The sequence below is a fragment of the Lynx canadensis genome, chromosome D3 (assembly GCF_007474595.2).
Source record: "Lynx canadensis isolate LIC74 chromosome D3, mLynCan4.pri.v2, whole genome shotgun sequence".
Taxonomy (NCBI): Eukaryota; Metazoa; Chordata; class Mammalia; order Carnivora; family Felidae; genus Lynx; species Lynx canadensis.
The window spans coordinates 57815053-57837247 of NC_044314.2; the positions used below are offsets into that span (position 1 = coordinate 57815053).

The 22195-nt window shown below is 39.6% G+C and overlaps 1 long non-coding RNA gene across 1 annotated transcript; it reads left to right on the top strand.

Moving 5' to 3' along the window:
- The first annotated feature begins 6331 nt into the window (after positions 1 to 6331).
- On the top strand, positions 6332 to 21098 carry LOC115528722. Its single transcript, XR_003973356.1, has 3 exons — positions 6332 to 6424; positions 10949 to 11089; positions 20936 to 21098. It is a non-coding gene; the product is annotated as an uncharacterized LOC115528722 (long non-coding RNA).
- Positions 21099 to 22195: the final 1097 nt, after the last annotated feature.

Here is a 22195-nt window from a genome sequence, read left to right on the forward strand (position 1 = left end):
TTCCAGGAATTTCTCCGAAAGAAATAACAATGGAGGGGCACCTGGCTGTCTCAGTCAGTAGAATGTGTGACTCTTGATCTCAGGGTCTTGAGTTCAAGCCCCATATTGGGTGTAGAGATTACTTAAAAGATAAAAAATCTTAAAAACATATATTTAAAAAAAAGAAATGACAGCAGCTATGGATAAAGCTTTCACTACAAATATAGTCAAATGAACACATATGAATGTAAAGTAAAAAAATAACGATATAAATATATATGAAAATGGTTACAAATTATGCTTCTTCCATACAATGAAATGATGTTTTATGACAAAACTCGTAGACAGGTTTGGAGATCTGACTTCACAGGGAACCTGTGTCCCCAAATCAGGCCAAACCTGGGAGAGCTAGATAGGGCCCAAATTTTTCCTTGCCCAATAAACAAAAGAAGAAATATCTACATGGTGAATCTGGGCCAAGTTCTAGTATAAATCAAGAAGCATAATTTCCCTTATCCCTGGTGGGACATAGTTGTGGTGAAAGACCTTGGACCGTAACAGGTCTTGAAAACTCCAGAACATCACAGGCAACCTGCCCAAGTTTCCTGAGGGAGAAGCCAGACCGGGAGAGACTTTGTCGTCATGATTCCTACAAGGACCAACAATTGAGAACCTGGCAGGTAGGAGTATAATTCTATGCAAGCTCCCTGGAACTTTTAGATGCAATCCTAGGGCAGGGAAAAATCATGAATTGACAGATTAGTTTCTGCTGCCAGTAGAATGAGAAATAAAAATTAAGGTGAATTATGGAAAATAAATTGCATTTCTTGCATATCTGAGATTTCTACACACAATACATGAACAGACAAAGACTGGAAGTAGATATTCTATAACAGTGATGGTAGCTATCACTCTAGGTGTTATCATTATGAGTGATATTGACTTTATTGTTTGGAATTTGCATTTGTTAAAATAATGGAATATGTGTGGGTCTCAAATGTGGAAGAAATAATATAATTCTTTATTTTCTCATATACTCTAATAGAAGCATCATCCCTATCTAGCACGGGCTCTACCTCAAATAGTCTGGAGCAACCCCCATGTTGAATCAAGCTTCTGAGCCTTATGCTACGTAAATGTGTATATATGTGTGTATGTAGAGGAGGGCCCCCCATCATCATGCAGTTTTCTGTCCACGCTGTTTCCATGTGTGTCATCCACTGTCACCCACCCCATAGTTCCTAGAATTAAAAAAAAACACAAAAAAACCTCTTTTTCCCAAAAAATTAAAGTTTATTTATTTATTTTGAGAGAGAGACAGAAAGCATGAGCGGGTGACGGGCAGAGAGAGAGGGAGAGAGAGAATCCCAAGCAGGCTCTGCACTGTCAGTGTGGAGCCGAGTGTGGGGTTTGAACTCACAAACTGTAAGATCATGACCTGAGTTGAAACCAAGAGCTGGATGCTTAACTAACTGAGCCACCCAGGCACCCCTTCTTATAACCCTTTTTAATTCTGTAAGGACAGCAGTGATGTCCCTTTTTTCATTACTAATTTTGGTAGTTTAAGTCTTTCTTCCTTCCTTCCTTCCTTCCTTCCTTCCTTCCTTCCTTCCTTCCTTCCTTCCTTTTTTTTGTCAGTCTTGATAAAGGTTTGTCAATTTTATTGATCTTTTCAAAAAAGTAACTATTGATTTGTTGATTTTCACAATTATTCTTCTACATTCTATTTCATTCATTTCTGTGCTAATCTTTATTATTTTCTTCCTTGTATTTGTTTTGGGTATAGTTTTTTCTTCTTTTTCCAGTTTCTTAAGGTGATAACTTAGGTCATTGATTTGAAGTCTTTCTTTTGTTTCAAATATAGGTGTTTACAGCTATAAATTTCTCTTTAAGCACTGTTTTGACTATATGCCATAAGTTCGATGTTAACTTAAATCAAGTTAGTTTTAACACTAACTCGGTTTCAATAAAATTGAGAGAAACTGGCTCAAATATATCTGTATTCCTTTTCCCTTTCTTTGTGCTATAATTGGCATATAAATTACATCTTTATGCATTATAAATCCAGCAACACAATTTTGTAAATATTGTTTATGGAGTTGTTTTTTGAATCAGATAGAAGAAAAGAGTTACAAAAAATACACTTATATTGCCTCTTATATTTACCTATACAATTACACTTACTCACGTTCTTTACTTCTCCGTGTGGATTCAAATAAATGTTGAGTGCCTTTCCACTTCAGCCTGCATGGCATCCTTTATTATTTCTCGCAGGGCAGGAAGTTGTCTACTAGCAACAAATTTTCGGTTTTTGTTTGTGTGAAGATATGTTAATTTCACCTTCATTTTTGATGCATAGTGTTGCTGGATATAAGACTGCATTGACAATCTTTTTCTATCAGCACATAAATATATTTTCCAAGGGCTTTCTGGTTTCTATAGTTTCTGATGAGAAGACAGCCCTTAATCGCATTGAGGATCCGTCGTACATTATGAGTCATTTTTCTCTGGCTCTTTTCGAGATTCTCACGTTTGTCTTTGTCTTTCAACAATTTGACCAGGTATCTATGTATAGAGCTCCTTGAATTTATCAAGTCTGAATTTACTGAGCTTTATTGATGTGAAGGTTGGCTTTTAAATCAAACTTTGGAAAATTTCAGCAATTATTTCTTCAAATATTCTTTCTGCCCCGTTTCTCTTTCTTCTCTTTCTGAGATTCTTATTATGCATTGTAGTACATTTCTTGCTGTATCACAGGTCTCTCAAGCTCTGTTAACTTTTCTGCCTTCTATTTTCTCTCTGTCCCTCAGACTGTACAATATCAATAGACATATCTTCAGGTTCACTGATTCTTCTTCCAGTTCAAATTTACTGTAGAAACCCTCTAATGGATTTTTAATTTTATTTGTTGTATTTTTAAACTCCAGGGTTTCTATTTGGTTCTTTTGATAATTTCTTTGTATTGTTATTCTCTATGTACTGACATATAGTTGTCATACATTACATTAATTCTTTAGATTTTGTTTCCTTTAGTTCTTTGAACATACTTACTGTAACTGATTTAAAGTCTTTGTCTAGTAAGGCCAACATCTAGGCCCTCTCAGGGGCAGTCCTGTTGACTGCTTTATTTTCTATGTACAGCCACACCTTCCTGTTTCTTTTCCTGTTTTATAATTTTCTATCAACACCTGCACATTTTATATACTATAATCTGGTAACTCTGGAAATAAGCTATCCCCCCCACTCCCAGCAGAATTTCATATTGTTACAAAGTGTTTTTTGTTGTACTTGTCATTGTTGTTTTTTCTACTTGTTTGTTTAATGACTTTCCTGGACTAATTCTGTATTCCTTGTGAGGCACAGCCACTGAAATCTCTGCTCAATTAGTTTGGTTCTCAGGTGATGTTGGTCAGAGACTTTCTCAGCCAATTGGCTTGAAACAATTGGTTTGCACTAACAGATTTTCCACCCTTTCATGAGGGGCTCTGTGTGTGTGTGTGTGTGTGTGTGTGTGTGTGTGTTTTGGGAACACCTCCACCAGTCTGCCATAGCCTTGTTCTTCTGCTTATGCAAAGCCTCAAGAACCACAGAATAGAGACTACCATTCTCTCAGATCTTTGGTAGACATGCTCACAGCCCTACCCCTGTGTGTGGCCTTCAACATCCCCAAGGGCATGACAAAGTGTTTCAAAGCCCCTTTGGACATCTCATTCCCCAGAACGGCCTTTTCACTTTTTTGCCACCTCTTATCTGCCCCAACTGTGAAGTATCACAGCCTCAAGTAGAGGTGATATTAGACAATTACTGATGGTTATTTTTGAAAATTGCTCTTGGGGTTCTGTGTCAGGTAAAATAATGGCAACACCCTGTGAATAGGGCTTTTCCAGGAAGCTGAGAGACAAGTCAAAAAGGGAGAAAACTATGAGAATAGGACTTTATGAGGGGCTTCAAATCCAGTGTGCCTCCCCTGGGGCCTATAAGGCAGCTCGTTTTTGAGGTTATTGTGGAGTTGGGGAGATGAAAGAACAACACAGTTCAGCTTTTGAATTTAAAGTCTGACCGTTTATACCCTGACACACATACACACACACACACACACACACACACACCCCGTTTATGTTTCCAACATTGACATCAGAAAAATACAAAGACAGATGGTGACTTAAATATCCCTATCCATTTGTTAAGGCCTACCTCAAGTGACCCCTTTTGGTTTTCTCATCAATTCTGTCTTCCCTCTGCTAATTTAAATTCTCCTTCCTTTCGCTTGGTCATGCCCTTTTCATATCACTTTTCAACCTGTGTTACTCTTATTTGTATGTGTCTTCCCAGTATTTGCACATATTGTAGGAACGAAAAAGAAAGGAGCAAATGGACACAATCACCTCCAAAAAGGATAACATTCAATAATAAGGTAAGAGGAAATCCTTCGGATTTTATTTATTTATTTATTTATTTATCTATTTATTTTGATGATAATGTTTTTACAGTTTTAAAAAGATAACAGCTCTGTCTCTATGAAGAAACCATATCGTAAGAAGACCGCTCAGTAGTAGAGGGTTGGTTATAAGCATTCCTGGAAATGAGGCCTAATTTAGGTATGCCTACTATGTAAAGACTTACTCCTAGCCAGTTGGACAAAGGGAGAAAAGAAAGGAGGTAAAGAAGTGTGGACAGGGGAAAAACGAAAAACCTGAAGCATGATTAAGTAGATCTATAGGTGGTACATTAGTGGTCCTCCCTGTTACCCATGGCTAGAACAGGCCTTGACAGTGTGTGCATCCTAAAGGAGGCATCATTCTGCAGTCAAGGGCACCCATATGGGTTATAGACTCAGCTCCTGGGAAGAAACAAAGGCCCTCTGTAAGGCCAGTGTTAGAACTCTGAGCCTATTTCGGTAACAAAGAATTTCACCTAAAATTACAAAAGATGACTTAATATGGAAGTGTGTCTTTTATAGATGTGGTATATGTGGAAGCCAAGTTTAGTCTCTTTTGATATTTAAACTGAATAGAAGTTTCTCTTTGGATCCATGCCACACTTGGAGCTTTATCTCCATGCTGCGGTGAACTCTTATTTCACATTAGAGGTCTACTGGTTTGCAGCCCGATCGAATGGAAAGGAATAGATTCTGAGTCAGAATATAAAGGATGTAAGAACAATGTAAAAAAATGGCCAAAGTGGGTTAAAAATTCTATGCCATTCTCTTCAAGTCTAAGTCTTTTAGTTCTGATTAAAAAGATCACAGAGAATGAATTATTTAGATCCCTTCCTAAGGGGCTTGCTAGCTTAGAGACCACACTGATAAAACCAGGAAGATTAACTACACTCCATTTCTGATATGTGGCCCAGACTCCCTTTGGGTGAATGATGGAGTCAGGCTTTGGTTACAAAGATCACCGACTAAGATTTTTCAGGTGTGGACAGGTAAGAATAAGCAAGAATAATGTACATGATGTATCCAATTGTGATCTTTCTTTATGTATGTAACTCTATGAAAATAATGATATAAATATGTATACTTGTTTATATTAATTTATTGGAATAAAAGTGGGAAAACATTAAAAAATACACCAAGGCAGAGTAAATTTTATAATCATCAAACTTTGATCAATACATTTAATAGAAATTTATTTTTCTCATGACTAAATAGAAAATAAACTCTCCAATCAGTTTGAGTTTCCATTTTTGCTCAGAACCTTTCAGGGCACCTGGGTGGCTCAGTTGGTTAAGCTTCTGACTGTTGATTTCAGCTCAGGTCATGATCATGGTTTGTGAGTTCAAGCCCCGAATTGGGCTCTGCCCTGATAGTGTGGAGCCTGCTTGGGATTCTGTCTCTGCTTTTCTCTCTGTCTCTGTCTCTGTCAAAAATAAATAAACTTAAAAATTAAAAAAGTTTTCCATTCTGCTCAGTCATTACATACACCGGAAGACTTTAGAGCAATAGGATATAAACAATTGTCACTTTGGGGGCACATGGGTGACTCAGTCAGTTAAGCATCTGACTTCAGCTCAGTCCATGATCTCACAGTTTGTGGGTTTGAGCCCCACATCGGGCTCTGTGCTGACGGCTCAGAGCCTGGAGCCTGCTTCAGATTCTGTGTCTCCCTCCCTCTCTGCCCCTCCCCTGCTCGGGCTCTGTCTCTCTGTCTCTCTCAAAAATGAATAAACTTAAAAAAATTTTTTTTAAATAAATAAAAAGAAAAAAAATTGTCATTTTGGTCTATTGTGCCTTCAAGTAACAAAGCCTATTTTATCTGCTAACTTTAATTACTGTGGATGGTTTCTTATCTGTGCTTGCCACTGGCTAATCTTGTCCTTCTCATCATGGTCTCAGATGACACTGGCTGACATTCAGAAGACATTGGATATCTTCTCTTCTAGGGCTTGGAATTTTTCTACCCAGCTAAGAAGGCAACAACCCCAAGATCCCTCCATGGAAATGGTACTGTCCTTCTACTTGGCTTGCTTACTTGGTAACCGTATGAGTGTATCACTTATTCACTGGAAGCGGACTTAACCATGGCAATTGCTTTGTTAAATCCTAAGTTCCCATATTTTACAATCATTCACAGTGCTTTACAGAATCCCTTTTTATCTAAGGGAGTTTTGCCCTGCCCTTTTCCCCTTTGAACCATATTTGTATTATTTAACCTTAGAGATAACATACTTATGAATATTCTACCCTCTCAAACTCACATTCACTTGTGAATTCCAGACACTTTGGGCTACGGTTGGAATGTCTCTATGTCCATGATATTAATTCCTCACCATTCAAAGGGCTCTTTCATCTCAGTCTCAACTGGGCTCTTAGCAGTAAAGTCAGACTCTTAGAAGAGCCAAGTGAAAATGTAAATTGGTGTTCTTTTAGTTAACATCATTCTTGCTTCCCATTGATGTAAGCCTTCCATCTGGGTACTAGAATACAACAGTTTTTGGTGAGGACTAGAAGTGAGTCAAAAGGATGGCCAAACGATGAAAAAAAAAAAAAAAAGATGATTGGGAAAATGGGTATAAATTTCTAAGGTAGTGTCTCCCCTCCCACCAAAAAAATAAATGCTGCAAATGTTAGTTAAGTAAGGGACAATTGCATTTATTGTATGAATATAAAACTTTATAATACTTTATTGTTAAAAGTGCAAACCATAATCTGAGCTCTCAGTAAGCCATAATCACTGCTCACAGATCACCCACAACAAATATAATAATGATGAAAAAGTTTGAGGTATGAGAACTACCAAAACGTGACACAGACACACAAAGTGAGCAAATGCTATCCCGGCAAAAAAATGCTGCAAACAGACTTGCTGGAGGCAGGGTTCCCACAAGCCTTCAGTCTGTAAAAAACACAATATCTGCAAAGCATAGTAAGGCAAAGCACAAGAAATGAGGTATGCCTGTTTTTCATATTGTGAATATATTTGTTAAATATGAAAATGTTAGGCACTATGCTTAGGGAAAAAGAAGAAATTGAAAACTGCTCATAAAAAAAAGAAAATTGCTCACAATCCCATCACTTGTAAAATTTGGGGTGCTGGCCTATTTATTTCCAGAATGCATGGTATTCACAGTTGAAACATCGTGATACTCAACAGGGTGCAAATTATAAATACTAGGTAGATAACATTTCTCATTAAGGAGTTTCTAGCTTCCATTATTTGAATTTTAGCAAACATTTAAATTATGTCTATAAAAGTCTTCTTTCTGTATTCCACCTCTGTGTCTCCCTAAGTCCCTAAAGCCCAGTAAAATGTAGTCATTTTAGATATGGTTTATGTTTGAAATGACGGCTCTGAATACAAACAGATATTCATCAGCTAACAGTGGTTGGCAATCAAATGCTTATGAGGGCCTGACAATTCCTAAAATTTCCTGGGCAAAGATGTAGTAATACGAACTCCCAAACTTGCCCAAGCTGGCCACAATTTCCCCAAATGGCCCAAGGGCAAATTCAGAGTTGCCATAGTATTGCTCACTAGGGGAGACACTGGCTCACAGGCAGAGGAACAAATGAACGCAGGGGCTAATCTGTGCCCTAAGTGAGGACATCTCTTCCCCATGGATCAAACAATGCCAGTTTTCCTCTGCCCTCCAGCAAAATTACACAAAGGGAAATTATGCCTGACTTATCCACAAGAGTTTTTGAGAGTAAATAATGAAAAGGCTAAGGGAAAATTAATAGATTCAGTTAATTTAAACCTTCAAAATAAAATCTGGCTGTTTCAAAAGAAAGGCAAATGAGCCATCTCGGGTTGGGGAGACTGATATTCCGTCCTAGCAAAGAAATTTCGTTAGCGTTGACAGTTTGGGAATAAATAAACTGGCAGAGCTCTGCATGGTTCAGCACTGAAACTGATCTTACTTTAAATTTTACAAAGTTTCAAAAAGGTGGAAATATGGTAAAATGTCTAAAGGTGCACTTGACATCAGGCTCTCCTATGAATCAACTTGCTAAGCCAAATGGAAATGAGAGGTAGATCTTTTGAAGCTGAAATGAGTCATTGGGAGAGCTTCAGTCTGGGTGAGGAAGGACAAATTATAGGAATAGTGACCTAAACTGTGCTGCTCAGGTTACAGATTTATCAGGGAACTCTATTAGCATCTTATTTCGTGCTGTGCACCCTGTTAGATGTTTTCACACATTATTTTAAAAATAATTCTTAAAATAGATCCTGCACAATTATGTATTCTCATTTTACATATAAAGAAATTGGGATTAGGACAGTGTAAGTCATGTAGCCAAGGTCAGAGAGCTAATAAGAGGCCCAGCCATCCTTGAACTGTCTTCATAGGCCTGTCAGTTTTAATCCCCAAAGAGGTGTGGAAAGTATCATAGACTTCACACCACATACTCTGGAACAAGCTCCTACTCTAGCAAACACTGTTGATACAGTTTTTTAGACACAATCTGAAGGAATATTTGAAAGCAAATAAATCTTAATCTTAATATCATAGTATTTTTCTATATGGAGTATAATATGTGTGATCGTAATGCACATCTCTTCCAAAAAAGATACGTTGGAGCTGGAGAAGGTCCAGTGATTGGCAGGAAAAACAAATCTGCTCTTAGGAAGTGATGTCTGTTCAACTAAGTGTATCTGTGATTGTATGCTGCTTAACAACATAATCACAGCAACAAAACAAGTTCAAGGGCACTGTTATAATAGTCTTTCATATAAATATTAATTTGCACCTCCTTCTGTCTTCTCTTTTCAAACCTGAAATGGATATCTGCTGTTTTTGGCCTCCTTTCCCCAACCAGTGTCTATTTGCAGATATGCTTTGCTTTTGAGCAGTCTTCCCCTCCTCCTGCACTTGGAGTTCATTTGCCCATGTTCTAAGAACAAAAGGGATGACCTGGACTGACTTGTCCATTCTCAGTGATTGGCTCCGTTTGTCGTGTGACTCAGGATGGTCAAATCAAAGTGAACCTGTTGTATTAGTTTCCTGCATCCGCTCTAAAGGATTCCCACAAACCTGGTGAAAACAACAGAAAACTCACTCACAGTTCCTCTGAAATCTATCTCACTAAGACCAAAATTAAGGTGTCAGCTGGGCAATGCTCTCTCTGGAGGCTCTAGGGGAGAATCTGCTCCTTGCCTCTTCCAGCTTCTGGCGGCTGCCGACATTCCTAGATGTGTGGTCACATCACCTCCATTTCTACCTCCATGGTCACATTACTTTTCCTCTTCTGTGTGTGCAAAGTCTCCCTCTACCTTCTTCTTATAAGGACACTTGTGATTGCATTTAAAGTGCACCTGGGAAATTCAGGATAATTTCCCATGTCAAGATTCGTGGGACACCTGGGTGGCTCAGTTGGCTAAGTATCCATGTCTTGATTTCAGCTCAGGTCATGATCTCACAGTCATGGTATTGAGCCTGGCATCAGGCTCCACACTGAGCGTGGAGCCTTCTTGGGATGCTCTCTTTCCCTCTCTCTCTGCTCCTCCCCCACTTGCTTGTGTGTGTGTGTGTGTGTGTGTGTGCACTCTCTCTCTCAAAAAAAAAAAAAAAAGAAATGTTATTTATTAAAAAAAAAATTTTTTTTACATTTATTTATTTTTGAGAAACAGAGTGAGACAATGCATGAGCGGGGGAGGGGCAGAGAAAGGAGGAGACACAGAATCTGAAGCAGGCTCCAGGCTCTGAGCAAGCGGTCAGCACAGAGCCCGACGCGGGGCTCGAACCCACAAACTGTGAGATCATGACCTGAGCCGAAGTCGGACACTCAACCGACTGAGCCACCCAGGCGCCCCAAGAAATTTTAACAATCATATCTGCAAAGACTTTTTTTCCATTATAAAATAGTATTTCCTGGTCTCAGGAATTAGGACCTTTTATCTTTGGGTGGCCATTGTTCAGCCTACTACAGCTGGGCAGAAGTAATGAAAGGAAACGTCATTTTTATTCTGGACTCAGGCGCTGAGTGTATGATCCTGCAGACATATTGCCACCAAGGGAATACCTGCCTGAGAAGGACCAGAAGGAGAAAGTGGAGCCCAATACAGAAGGAGTGGGGACCTAATGATATACTTTCAGGTGTCTCTCAGGGTCTCAGGTAGGCCAGCCTCTCGACATCAAGTTATTTGAGCTAGTAAATTCCCTTTTTGCTTAAGCCAGAGTTTTTAAAATTTTGCCTAGAGAAGGACTAGCATAAATTACATCTCCACTATTAAAGTGTATCTTCCAGAAAAATACCTCACATTAGGCCCATTTCATAATCACAGGGGATTGGAAATTTCTACTTAAACCCAATATTTTGGAATACATGTGCATGCCTTTTAGGAACACTGACTCTGAGTGGAAGGTAGAATCAAGTTGTTCCTGAGTGCTGTCGGGTTTTGTTTTTGTTTTTGTTTTTTTACTTTTTCCATTGTTCAGAAATGCTTCTTATTCTCTCCTATCATGCTGTTTTTCTTTCCACATCACCTGACTCCCACTCGATTTCTTTTCCTTTCTCACTTCAAAGGTTTCCTAATTGAAATGTGCCGAAGCAATTGAAATGTGGTACCTCAGTGAATTACTGTCAGACACCGTAACCTTTCGACCAGCTAGAATCTTGTCGTGAGAGGAGACCGTGTACGTTGGTGAAAGTTTAGAAAAAAGAATCGTAAGTAATTTCACACTGGTAAAGTTCTATAGGATAAGAAGATAATTTTTAAAAAATTAAAAAATTATTCATTGACGACTTAATTTACCTTTTGTATTTGTTCTACCTATTGACAATGAATATTTGTGATATAAAATATTCTGAGCATATACGGTAAAATATATGTTGCAGGGACAGAGATTTGGAATAATGTGAAGCAATGTAGCTTTCAAGATTTAATTTTTAGAAGATGGCCTTTAAAAAGTTTCTTCCAGCATTTCTATTGACAAGATGGAGGAATCTGGGCTAGGCAGGTAGACGTGTGGCAGGTTTGTGACCAGGTGAAAACTAGATTAAGGGGGCTCACCACCAATGTTTATCCAGAGGGGGGTCGCTAGGCTGTTTTTCATTTGATGTGTTGATTAATAACTTAAATCAGGCTAGAATGGTATATTTGTCAAGTTCAAGTGTGACATGTGTTAGGGTCAGGCGTAAGGCAGGGTAAAGATAGGAGTCAGAGGCTAAAAAATTTTAGCAGTCAAAGGCTTTATTTGGGAACTAAGGTCTCGGGCGAGGTTCCGTGACTCAGGGAGAGAGAGAGAGAGGAGTCAGGGAAGTCGCCCCCAGGTGTGGTGGGGTGGGGTTTTTAAGCTGCAGCGGTTCCGGGTTTAGGTCCGGGTGGGCCTTTTTCGTGTCAGGTGGTGCTGTCCCTGGGTGATTGGTTGACCTCCAATTCGTTCTGGCACGCTGCTAGGGGCTTTTCATTGGGTTGCGCTGGCAAGATGGCCGTCCCCTCTACTGTGGTTCCAAGGACATCCTAACAACATGAACTGGGAGAAACAAAGATTATATATTGAATGACCGAATCCAAAATGAAACCGACAAGCTGGATCTTGAACTAAATCTAATGAAACCAATTTGAAGTGGCCTCTACTGTAGATTAACATGTAGCTTCACAAACCCAAGATGAGGAAACTATGGACTAACAGCACTTTCTTAAAAAACAAGCAAACAAACAACTTAATTTTGGTTAATTTCTTGATCGACATGAGCCAAAAATGTGAAAAAGTTACCCCGAGAGTTAACTGAATCATGGTTTTTGGACAGATCAGCAGAGTCCAGGCCTGCAGGAACGACCTTGGACCTCATCTCCAGAGTGGTCACTGTACTTGCAGTGAGACTCAGGTAAACGATGTTTGGTCCAAAAAAACAGTGACCTGGTGATGAATGGCAGGAAACCATGCCATTTGAGGCAGTACTGAAAGAACAAGGACGTTTAGTGAGAAAAATTAGAATTCTCAAATCTTAAAGTGTGTTTTCAAAATTTTAAACTATATGGGTTTCCAGGCCCCGTTCTCAGAAATTTGGATTCAGTAGTGAGGTGAGAGCCTTCACGAATCTTTTCAAACCTCTCCCAGGCAACAATCAGACAGATTAATTATTAAAACTCAGATTCTAGGACTTCCGGACTATCTTCCAACTTCCTTTATGCTCCTAAGAATTTTCGCTTCCTGAACTGTACATGTACTTAAAAATATTCCTTACAATGGATCTCTCCTTAAATATACATAATGTGTTTACTTTTTGCCAAATACCAAGTTAGATTCCAGGGGATTGCTACAGTTTCTCACACCCTGCCCGGACCCCCAAGCCTCTACTCACTTGAGGAACTTTAGAAAATACCACACCCAGCAAGCAGCCCTGGAGACTGAAAATACAAGGTGGGGCCTGAGAATCTGTCATTTCCGGAAAGCTTCAATGATACATAGAATGTCACATTCAGTGAGCCCTTTCATTTGCTAAAGAACTTTGTCTTTTGTAAATGGACAGGTTTTATTTCAGGCCCTGCTTAGGTATCAACAAAGGCTAAAAGGTTAACCAACACCATTTGGTTAATCAGTTACAGTTCTTTTTTTTTTTTTCATTTTTTTAAATGTTTATTTTATTTTTGAGAGTGAGAGCGAGCTTGAGCGGGGGAGGGGCAGAGGGAGAGGGGGAGACACAGAATCCAAAGCAGGCTTCAGGCTCTGAGCTGTCAGCACAGAGCCCAACGCGGGGCTGGAACTCACCAACTGCAAGATCATGACCTGAGCCGAAGCTCAACCAACTGAGCCACCCAGGCAGCCCAAATCAGTTCCACATTTCCATATGTGGTGGGCTCTACACATCTGCATGTGGCACAGAAGGGTCTGGGGGATCAGATCTATCATTTGTGCCCTTTAGTTGGTCCTCAGGATTTCACGTGTGTCAATCCCATTACTGTTGATGTGAGTTATATGCACTAGGCTAGGGAAGAGATCCTTGATAATTGTGGGATTCTGTGTTTGAAAAGCAAAGTCACATTTACTGTTTCAGACTTTTGTGAAGGCTTCCTGGCAGCCTTATTAATTTGCTCTTATTTTGGTAATCACTGTTCTTTCGTCTGAGTGGTTATTTTAAAATGGGAAAGGAACCTAAATTAGTATTTTACATCTTAAGACATACATTTGCATCCGTCATAAACTTTAATTTATACTTTGGCCAAATAATTTTAACAGTTGCTATAAAATCAGTTATTTAATAATAGTTTTTACTACCATATTGAATGCAGCAGGAGACAAGCTTAATAGCCTCGTGTCCACAACAAATTTCTAGCTATTATTCGTACATCCCACATGCCTTTGACAACTCCACGGACTAGTCAAATTCCCACTGATTGCATTATTTGAATCTTGCTAAAAACCAGTTTACCATGTGCACACAGTTTTTTAGTGACTACATCTGTTTTCCAACCTCAATTTCTTTTGCTTTCTCAGATTTACATCATTATAAAAACTACTGTTATTTTCAATAGAATAATTTTCCATAATCATATATGTGCCCCTTAATAGGACATCTGGAATTCAATTCTAAAGCACAAAGAGGATAATGTGTGTAAATGAAATACACTTAACATTTATATTTATATTAGTAAACATAAGAGAAGATTTCTTCAAGGGGGTTAAAATTAAAAAAGCACACTTTAGACACATGCCAGGACAGTTCAGTCAGAAATTTTACATTGGGCATTTAAGAAAAAAAAAAGAAAAGTAAAATAAGAAAGTATAACAGTGTAAGACTAACTTGATCTCTGTTTTTGGCAACTTGCTCTTTAAAATTATGTTCATTTGCTCAAAAGCATAAATACAATTTAAAGTGACTTATTCAAACCTGAGATAACTTTATCTGAATTTAAGAAACTCGAAAATTACTAAATCCAATTAAGGGACATACTCAACTTATCTAATTCGTATCTTCCAGAACACATAACACACAGTGCAGTTCTTGACCTGTGGAAACAGAGTACAATATATGAGTGAATAAATGTAAGAACTTATCAAAAAGTTAAGACTTTTTGAACTTGGATTGTAGGTTTAGCTGACATTCTTTTTTTTTTCATTGATACAATGACCCTTTATTTTTTAATTTATTTAATTCAATACGTACTGATTGAATACTCATTATAGGTGTTTAGGATACAGCAGAGATTTACTGTTTTTCCTAGGATTATTCATTAATTGGTTAATTAATATTGACGTGTAGTTGACACACAATGCCACATTAGCTTCAAGTGCATAACACAGTGACCCAACAACTCTACATGTCATTCCATGCCCACCACAAGTGTCACCATCGTCCGCCCTCAATTTATTATATTTCCTAGGCTGTACTTTTCATCTCCACAACTTATTTATTTTATTACTGGAAGTTTGTGTCTCTTAGTCCCCTTTCCCTGTTTTACCCATCCCCTCCCCCACCATGCCTGCCCCTCTGGCAACCACCAGTTTGTTCTCTGTATTTATGAGTCTGTTTCTCTTGATTCCACATATAAGTGAAATCATATGCTCTTTGTCCTTCTCTGACTTATTTCACTTAGCATAATACCCTCTAGGTTCTTCATGTTGTCCCAAATGACAAGCTCTCATTTTTTTTATGGCTGAGTAATATTCCATAGTATATATATACAGCACATCTTCTTTATCTACTCTTCTGTCAGTGGATACTTGTGTTGCTTCCATATCTTGGCTATTTTAAAAAATGCTGCAGTAAACATAAGGGTGTATATATCTTTTTTTTTTTAATGTTTTTATTTATTTTTGAGACAGAGAGAGACAGAGCATGAGCAGGGGAGGGGCAGAGAGAGAGGGAGACACAGAATCCGAAGCAGGCTCCAGGCTCTGAGCTGTCAGCACAGAGCCCGACGTGGGGCTCGAACTCACAGACCATGAGATCATGACCTGAGCTGAAGTCGGAAGCTCAACCGACTTAGCCACCCAGGCGCCCCTATACCTTTTTGAGTTAGAGTTTTCATTTTCTTCGGATAAACACCCAATAGTGGAAATACTGGATTATATGGTATTTCTGTTTTTAATTTTTTGAGGAATCTCCATACTGTTTTTTCACAGTGGCTGTATTAATCTACATTCCCACCAATGGTGCCTGAGGGTTCCTTTTTCTCCACATCCTCTCCAACACTTGTTATTTCTTGTCTTTTTGATTCCAGCCATTCTGACAGGTGTAAGGTGATATCTCATTGTGGTTTCGATCTGCATTTCTCTGATGACTAGTGATATTGAGCATCTTTTCATGTATCTTTTGGCATTTGTATATCTTCTTTGGGAAAAAAAAGTCTATTCAGATCCTCTACCCATTTTCAACCAGATTATTAGTGGGTTTTTTGGTGTTATTTATATATTTTGGATACTAACCCCTTATCAGATACATCATTTACAAATATCTTCTCCCATACAGTAGGTTACCTTTTTATTTTGTTAATGGTTTCCTTTGCTGTGCTTTTTATTTTGGTATAGTCCCACTAGTTTCTCTTTGTCTTTGTTTCCCTTGCCTGAAAAGACATATCAGAAACATGTTGCTAAGGCCAATGTCAAGCTGGCATCAATTCTTGACAAATGAAATGCTTTTCAATCTTTGAAAATTTGCAGTGCCTCAAAATAGTGTGTGGAAACAAATGAAGACCAACCAAATGAGAATAAAGGGTATTTATTAAGATCTTGCTGTAGCAAGAGTGGCAGGTACCATCACTTGTGTTTGCCCAGGACGCAAAGACGGGTAGAGGACAGGGAAAGCTTTATGGTGGGAAGAAGACATGGCTTCAGGTTTGCCCTGCTTGGAGAATCATGGCATGGGGGAGCCGTAAGCAGACTAACTAGAAGAGAGGCATCCTTTGTGATTGGTTAGGAGTGCGAATTTGGCTTTCACTGGTTGGTCCTAGTTGGAAGCAGGAATAAAAACTAGAACAGCTGTCAGTTATTAACCAAGTTCTGGCCATTTGGAGCCAATTGTTATATGGGGTAACAGTCTGATTTTCTACAAGGCTGAATTATAGCAGGTTGCTCCCTGGGCTGGTTACTGTAGGTCATGGGTTGGTTTCCTAGACTGGCTGCTGCAGGTTGTGGGTCAGAGTTCTGTTTTTATATTTGGTCTGGCCACTGCCCATTTGTAAATTCAGTGTCTCAAATGCTTAGAAATGGGGCAAATTGTATATTCCAATGAACAAGAACAAATTAGGGTTGAGAAACTATAATGTTTTCCCCTATAACAAAAATATAGTTTGGCAATTTAGCTGACTTTAAGGAATTTAGTTTATAGTTGTGTTATAGTTCCATATGCACAAAATCTGTAATGATGAGCACATTATGACAACACACACACACACACACACACACACTTCCTATTCTTAGGGGCAATTGCGTTAAACTCTTGGCCATTTCTTTTGATATTGATCTTCACATATCTAAATATCATGTTTACATACTGCTAATTTAAGACTTTGCTATTGATTGTCCACCTTGGAAGATAAACATTCAGCTCTCTGTCATCATTACCTCTCACAACCACCACCCCTTTACCCCTACACGGTGGAACCACTACACTTCTGTGCTCCCATTCTCTCAACACACTTATGTCCTCATTTTGGTCGATAAGCGTTTATTGTTCTGATCATCTAATTTCTATCGCTAGTTTATTCCAAACCCTACCTACCAATATCTAAATCTCGTCTCAGTATGTTTAAACACATTAAAGTATTCTATTAATTTCATCTTCTTGGAGACACCTCTTGTGGACCTGCTGACTCCATCCAGTCTTCCTTGGTCTTCCTCACAGCTGTCATCCTGAGATCTCCTTACATTATAATCCTGAGAATTCTCTTTCTTGCGCTGAATCTCGTGTATCTCAAATGCTATGCCCTTTTGATGCTTGGTTTGCTGTCAGTAGTTTCCTTAGAAGGAGTTTATTGTTCTGAAACTTTGCATATTTGAACAAGTTTTAATTTCACCCTCACACTTCATTGTAGTATGGCCAGGAACGCAATTCCAGACAGGAAATAATTCCCTTGCAGAATTTTGACAGCTTTGTTCTATTGTTTTCTAGCCTTTTGAGTGCTTAGTGAGAGGTTGAAGTCATTCTGTTTCACAATCCATTTCCTGAAGCCATTTTTTCCTTCTCTGGAAGCTTGTGGTATCTGTTCTTTGTCTGACTGTTCTGGAATTGCACCACCATGTGCCTTGGTCTAGGTCCATTTTCCTCCATTATGCTTGGCACTCAAAGGGCTCTTTGAATCTGGAGAGCTGTGTCCTTCATTTCTGAGAAACTTTCTGGCTTTATTTGCCGAGGATACCTTTCCCACAGTTTTCTCCTTTCTTTCCCTTTGGAACTTCATTTTCTAGATGATAAATGTTCCTCACCTAATACATTTCCTTTATTTCATCTCTTTGTCTTTCTGTCATTCTTCCATAGGAATTAAATCTGTTCTCCTTTCACAAGTGAGTTCATCAGCTTTATTTCCCATCCTTCTTATTGAATCTTTAATTTCGGCTATTGTAGTTTTAATTTCCAGGAATTCATTTTTGTCCTCTGGATATTCCTTTTATACGGTAGCATCCTGTTCTTATTTGAAAGAGGCTCTATCTCATTGCTCTAAGAATGTTAGCAGTAGCTTCTTTTTAAGTTTTCAAGTCTTTCTCCAATAACTGGTGTTGGTGTTTTCTGTTTATTATTGTTTTCGGTTAATATGATGTTTCATATTAGAGATTTTCCTCAGCATTCTGGTAGTCTCTGGTTCTTTGCTCATATTTAAAAGCGGGCATTCGATTCACTGCTTTGTGGGCCTTTAGCTGCAGTGGGGGTGGGGGGTGGGGGGACAGTCTCAGCCTTGTAACAAATGTGCTCCTTTGTTGCACGGTGGAAAGTCTTCTCCCTACCCCCTTCCATCACAAAACCCGAAAATGGCTCTGCAGCACCATCTGGATGACTTGGCCAAACTAAATCTCCCATCCAAGTACTAACCAGGCCCGACCTGGCTTAGCTTCCGAAATCAGATGAGATCGGGCGCGTTCAGGGTAGTATGGCCGTAGACTGGCCAAACTAAATCTCATGAATCTTCCTCACCTTTTTTTTTTTTTTTTACCTTAATATTTGAATAACTTTTAGTTATTTTCAGCCAAAAAAAAAAAAAAAAGTGGGGCATTTGATTCCCCCTTAGTGCCTCTGGGAAAGGATTTTTAACATCAGTACATGTGCTGTGGGTCCTGGGGTGGCCTCCACAGCCCTCTGCTCAGCAACAGGGTCTTGCTAATTGGGTTGTCACTGGATGAAAGTGCTTGGGATTTAAGTTATTATCCCCTGGCTTTGCCCAACCTCAGTGACTTACTTGTAAGACTGACAGTGAAATGAACCGCATAAATCCTGGGGGAAAAATAAATAAATAAAAGTGGGGCATTATTTTATGATTGCAAACTGTACCTCAGTAGAGCTCTAAACGGACAAAAGAAAAAGAAGGGGGGTTATGAAGCTGACAGGAAGTTCCAAGAATGCGGGTGAAGCTTGTCACCTTTAGTTAGCTACTGTATGGTTTCATTGTGGGAACCCCAAAGTCAGAATAACCCCAGGAATTATCTCTTCGTCTGGTCAGAGTCCTCAAAGAATCTTCCCACCTTCTATCTGGAGAGTAAAAGCCTGGTTGTCCATGTTCTGGAAGCTGAATGGGAAAAATGGGTTTCAAAATTCATGCCCTACACTGCCGCATAAGCTCTGTCTTCAACATGGTAATTCCCACCCTTAGCTGTACCTGATGTCCCTAAGCAGTGCAGATACTGACTGTCATGACTTTGCCAGAGCATTAACCTCTAGCCTTTAGCCAGAGCAGATCAGCTGGCTACGTGAGGAAAGGATGACGTGGGTGGGTGGCTGTCAGCTCCATTTAAACCAACTTAACCAATCCTTCTGTTTGCAGCCCACTTTACCCCACTTCTTGAAGCCATTGGGTCTTTAGTGGTACAGATTGGGGTGGTTCTTGGGTTTCTCAAATGGCAGCTTACGATTTATTTTCCCTTGTCCTGCTGGCTAAGTTGCCGGTCTTCTTCCTGCTTCCCCACTTTCAAAATTTAGTTGCCATTGCTTGTTCTCCCATTTATTGTCTTTGTGGCTTAATCCCATTTTCTTTCCCTTTTGCCTATGTCTATTACGATTATCATTATTTGGGGCTTTCGGGAAGAGGCAAAAGTAAAAGTGTGAGTTTGATATAACAGCTTTGACCCAAAGCACTGATAAATTTGTTGGCCTTTCTGCTCTCAATATCTTTTCCTATAAAAAGGAAGTGAGATATAGGCTCATGATACCATTTATAAGATACAATAATTTTCATCTGTATACCACTTTACACCATATAAAGTTTTCACGTGAATCTCACTTCATTCGCCTGATACTTTCATGAGTCAGTTAAGGCGGATATTGTTGGTCCTTTTATCTAAATGGAAACCTAGGATTGGGGCTCCTGGGTGGCTCAGTCGGTTGATTCGGCTTGATTCCGGCTCAGGTCATGACGTCGTGGTTTGTGGGATCGAACCCCACATTGGGCTCTGTGCTGACTGTGTGGAGACTGCTTGGGATTCTCTCTCTCTCTCCCCCTCTCCCCCCCCCCTCCACCTCTCTGCCCCTCCCCTTACTCACACTCTCTCTGTTTCTCTCTCAAAATAAAAATAAACATTAAAAAAAAAAAACCCAGAAACCTAGGATGGTGGAGGTGCACGTGCCCAGGGGTCACCCTGCCAGCAAGGGGTGGCATTAGATGCAGAGCTTCTGTGTGCCACAGGGTCTAACGGAGCTGTTTGAATGAACAGAGGACAAGGAGAGCAAGGGAGCACCAGAGTTATTCTGGAAACTGAAAATGTCCACATAATTTGACAAAAATGAGAGTATTTGACAAGAATAAGAGATCCCAGCTTCTGTCAAGCAAACAGTTTAAAAAATTCCAGGTAGGGGCGCCTGGGTGGCGCAGTCGGTTGAGCGTCCGACTTCAGCCAGGTCACGATCTCGCGGTCCGGGAGTTCGAGCCCTGCGTCAGGCTCTGGGCTGATGGCTCAGAGCCTGGAGCCTGTTTCCGATTCTGTGTCTCCCTCTCTCCCTGCCCCTCCCCCGTTCATGCTCTGTCTCTCTCTGTCCCAAAAATAAATAAACGTTGAAAAAAAAATAAAAAAAATAAAAATTCCAGGTAAATCAATGGTTAGGGAAACAGAATGAAGCCTGGAAATTTAATCAAGATTTCAAGACACCCAATTTGATTCCCTGGTGAGGATGCATATGACATAAGCCGTTATCTACGCACAAAGCCTTATTTCTTAAGGTTAAATACTGATTTCCTTATCTTAGTTGTCCTCTGGGAATCTTAGTACCTTCATGACCATTCTTCTATATTAAAGTAGCACCGAAACCTAAAGTGAACAGACAACATCAACTAGGATCTCTCTTTTCTGCTGAGGAAAAAATACAGGTAACTTTGGAATCTATCATCCTTCGTTGCTTTCTAATTCTGTTATTTTTTATCTTCAGCCCCTTATTCAATCAACTAACAAAGACCCATGGAGTACCCCGGTGGGGGCCCCAAAGAAGATGCAAAGAAGAAAAACACAATCTTTGCCCTGAAGGAGTCGTCATCTTTTGAGGAAACAAAACATCATGTCATAGTTATACTGTAGTGAGCTCAAGCTCTCAAACCCAATAAAATATAGGATATTCACATCCTGTCAAAATTTGTTATTCAAAACAATTCATTCATTCATTCATTCACTCCCTCAACAAAATTGAAGTACTTTCCTGGGTAGCTACTCAGTGACTATGGCTGACCCACTTAGATTAGTGCCATGTTAAATTTGGGGCGTCTCTGCTCTCAGAGCAGAGCTGTGGCAGGAAGGGGTTGGCTCTCCACCTCCTGTTCTCTTTGACATGAATTTTCACAGTATATCTTCCTCCTCTCTGAGGTGACACCATTCTGCCCTCTTAGTAGGGTTTGTAGTGGTGTGGCAAGGAGAAAAGGCAAGGAGAAAACTCTGCTTATTGGGAGTATAAAGAATATCATCCCTCTAACCTTGCCAAATGAATGAAGCATTTTGAAGGAAACAAACAACATGCTACGTAAAAAGATAAGAGGAGAGACCTGTATTTATTGGGGTGGTTAGAGAATTGTTTTCCACAGAGAAGGCGGTAACTGGAACCTGAAGGCTCAGGTAAAACCAACCATATAAAAGTATGGTTCCCAGGCAGAAAGAACCATAAAATAATTCCAAAGGAATAGTATAAGTCATGTCCTTGAAGTTGTTAATTAGGATAGATGTGCAGGTGGGGCATGAACTGGGACTTTTGGGTGGTATTAGGGGTCAGTCCACTCAACAACCATTCCCAAACATTCTACCCTGCCTTCCTCCACCAGAGAGCCTGGAAAACTCAAAGCTAAAATTCCCAGCCACCATGGAAGTGAGGGCTGGCCATATAACACCATTTTTACTGACAGGCTATAGGAGGAAGTCATTTAGGGGGCCCGCCCTTCCCAAATAAAATCCAAAAGTCCACAAGAAGAAGTCATCTGATCTGGCGCCTTTCCTTTCTTTCTGCCTGGAATGCAGAGGGGGCCACTTATGTTTTGCAAAGCTGAGAATGAGCAGTAAAGACAGGAGGAATCTGGGTCCTCGATGGCATGGTGATGTGGCTGTACCACCGGAGCTGTCTACCCCCACGTGAGAAACTATACAATGGCAACTTATTTTATTAGCATTTTCTAAGAGGTTGACTTGAATTTATAGTTAATCCTCTTAA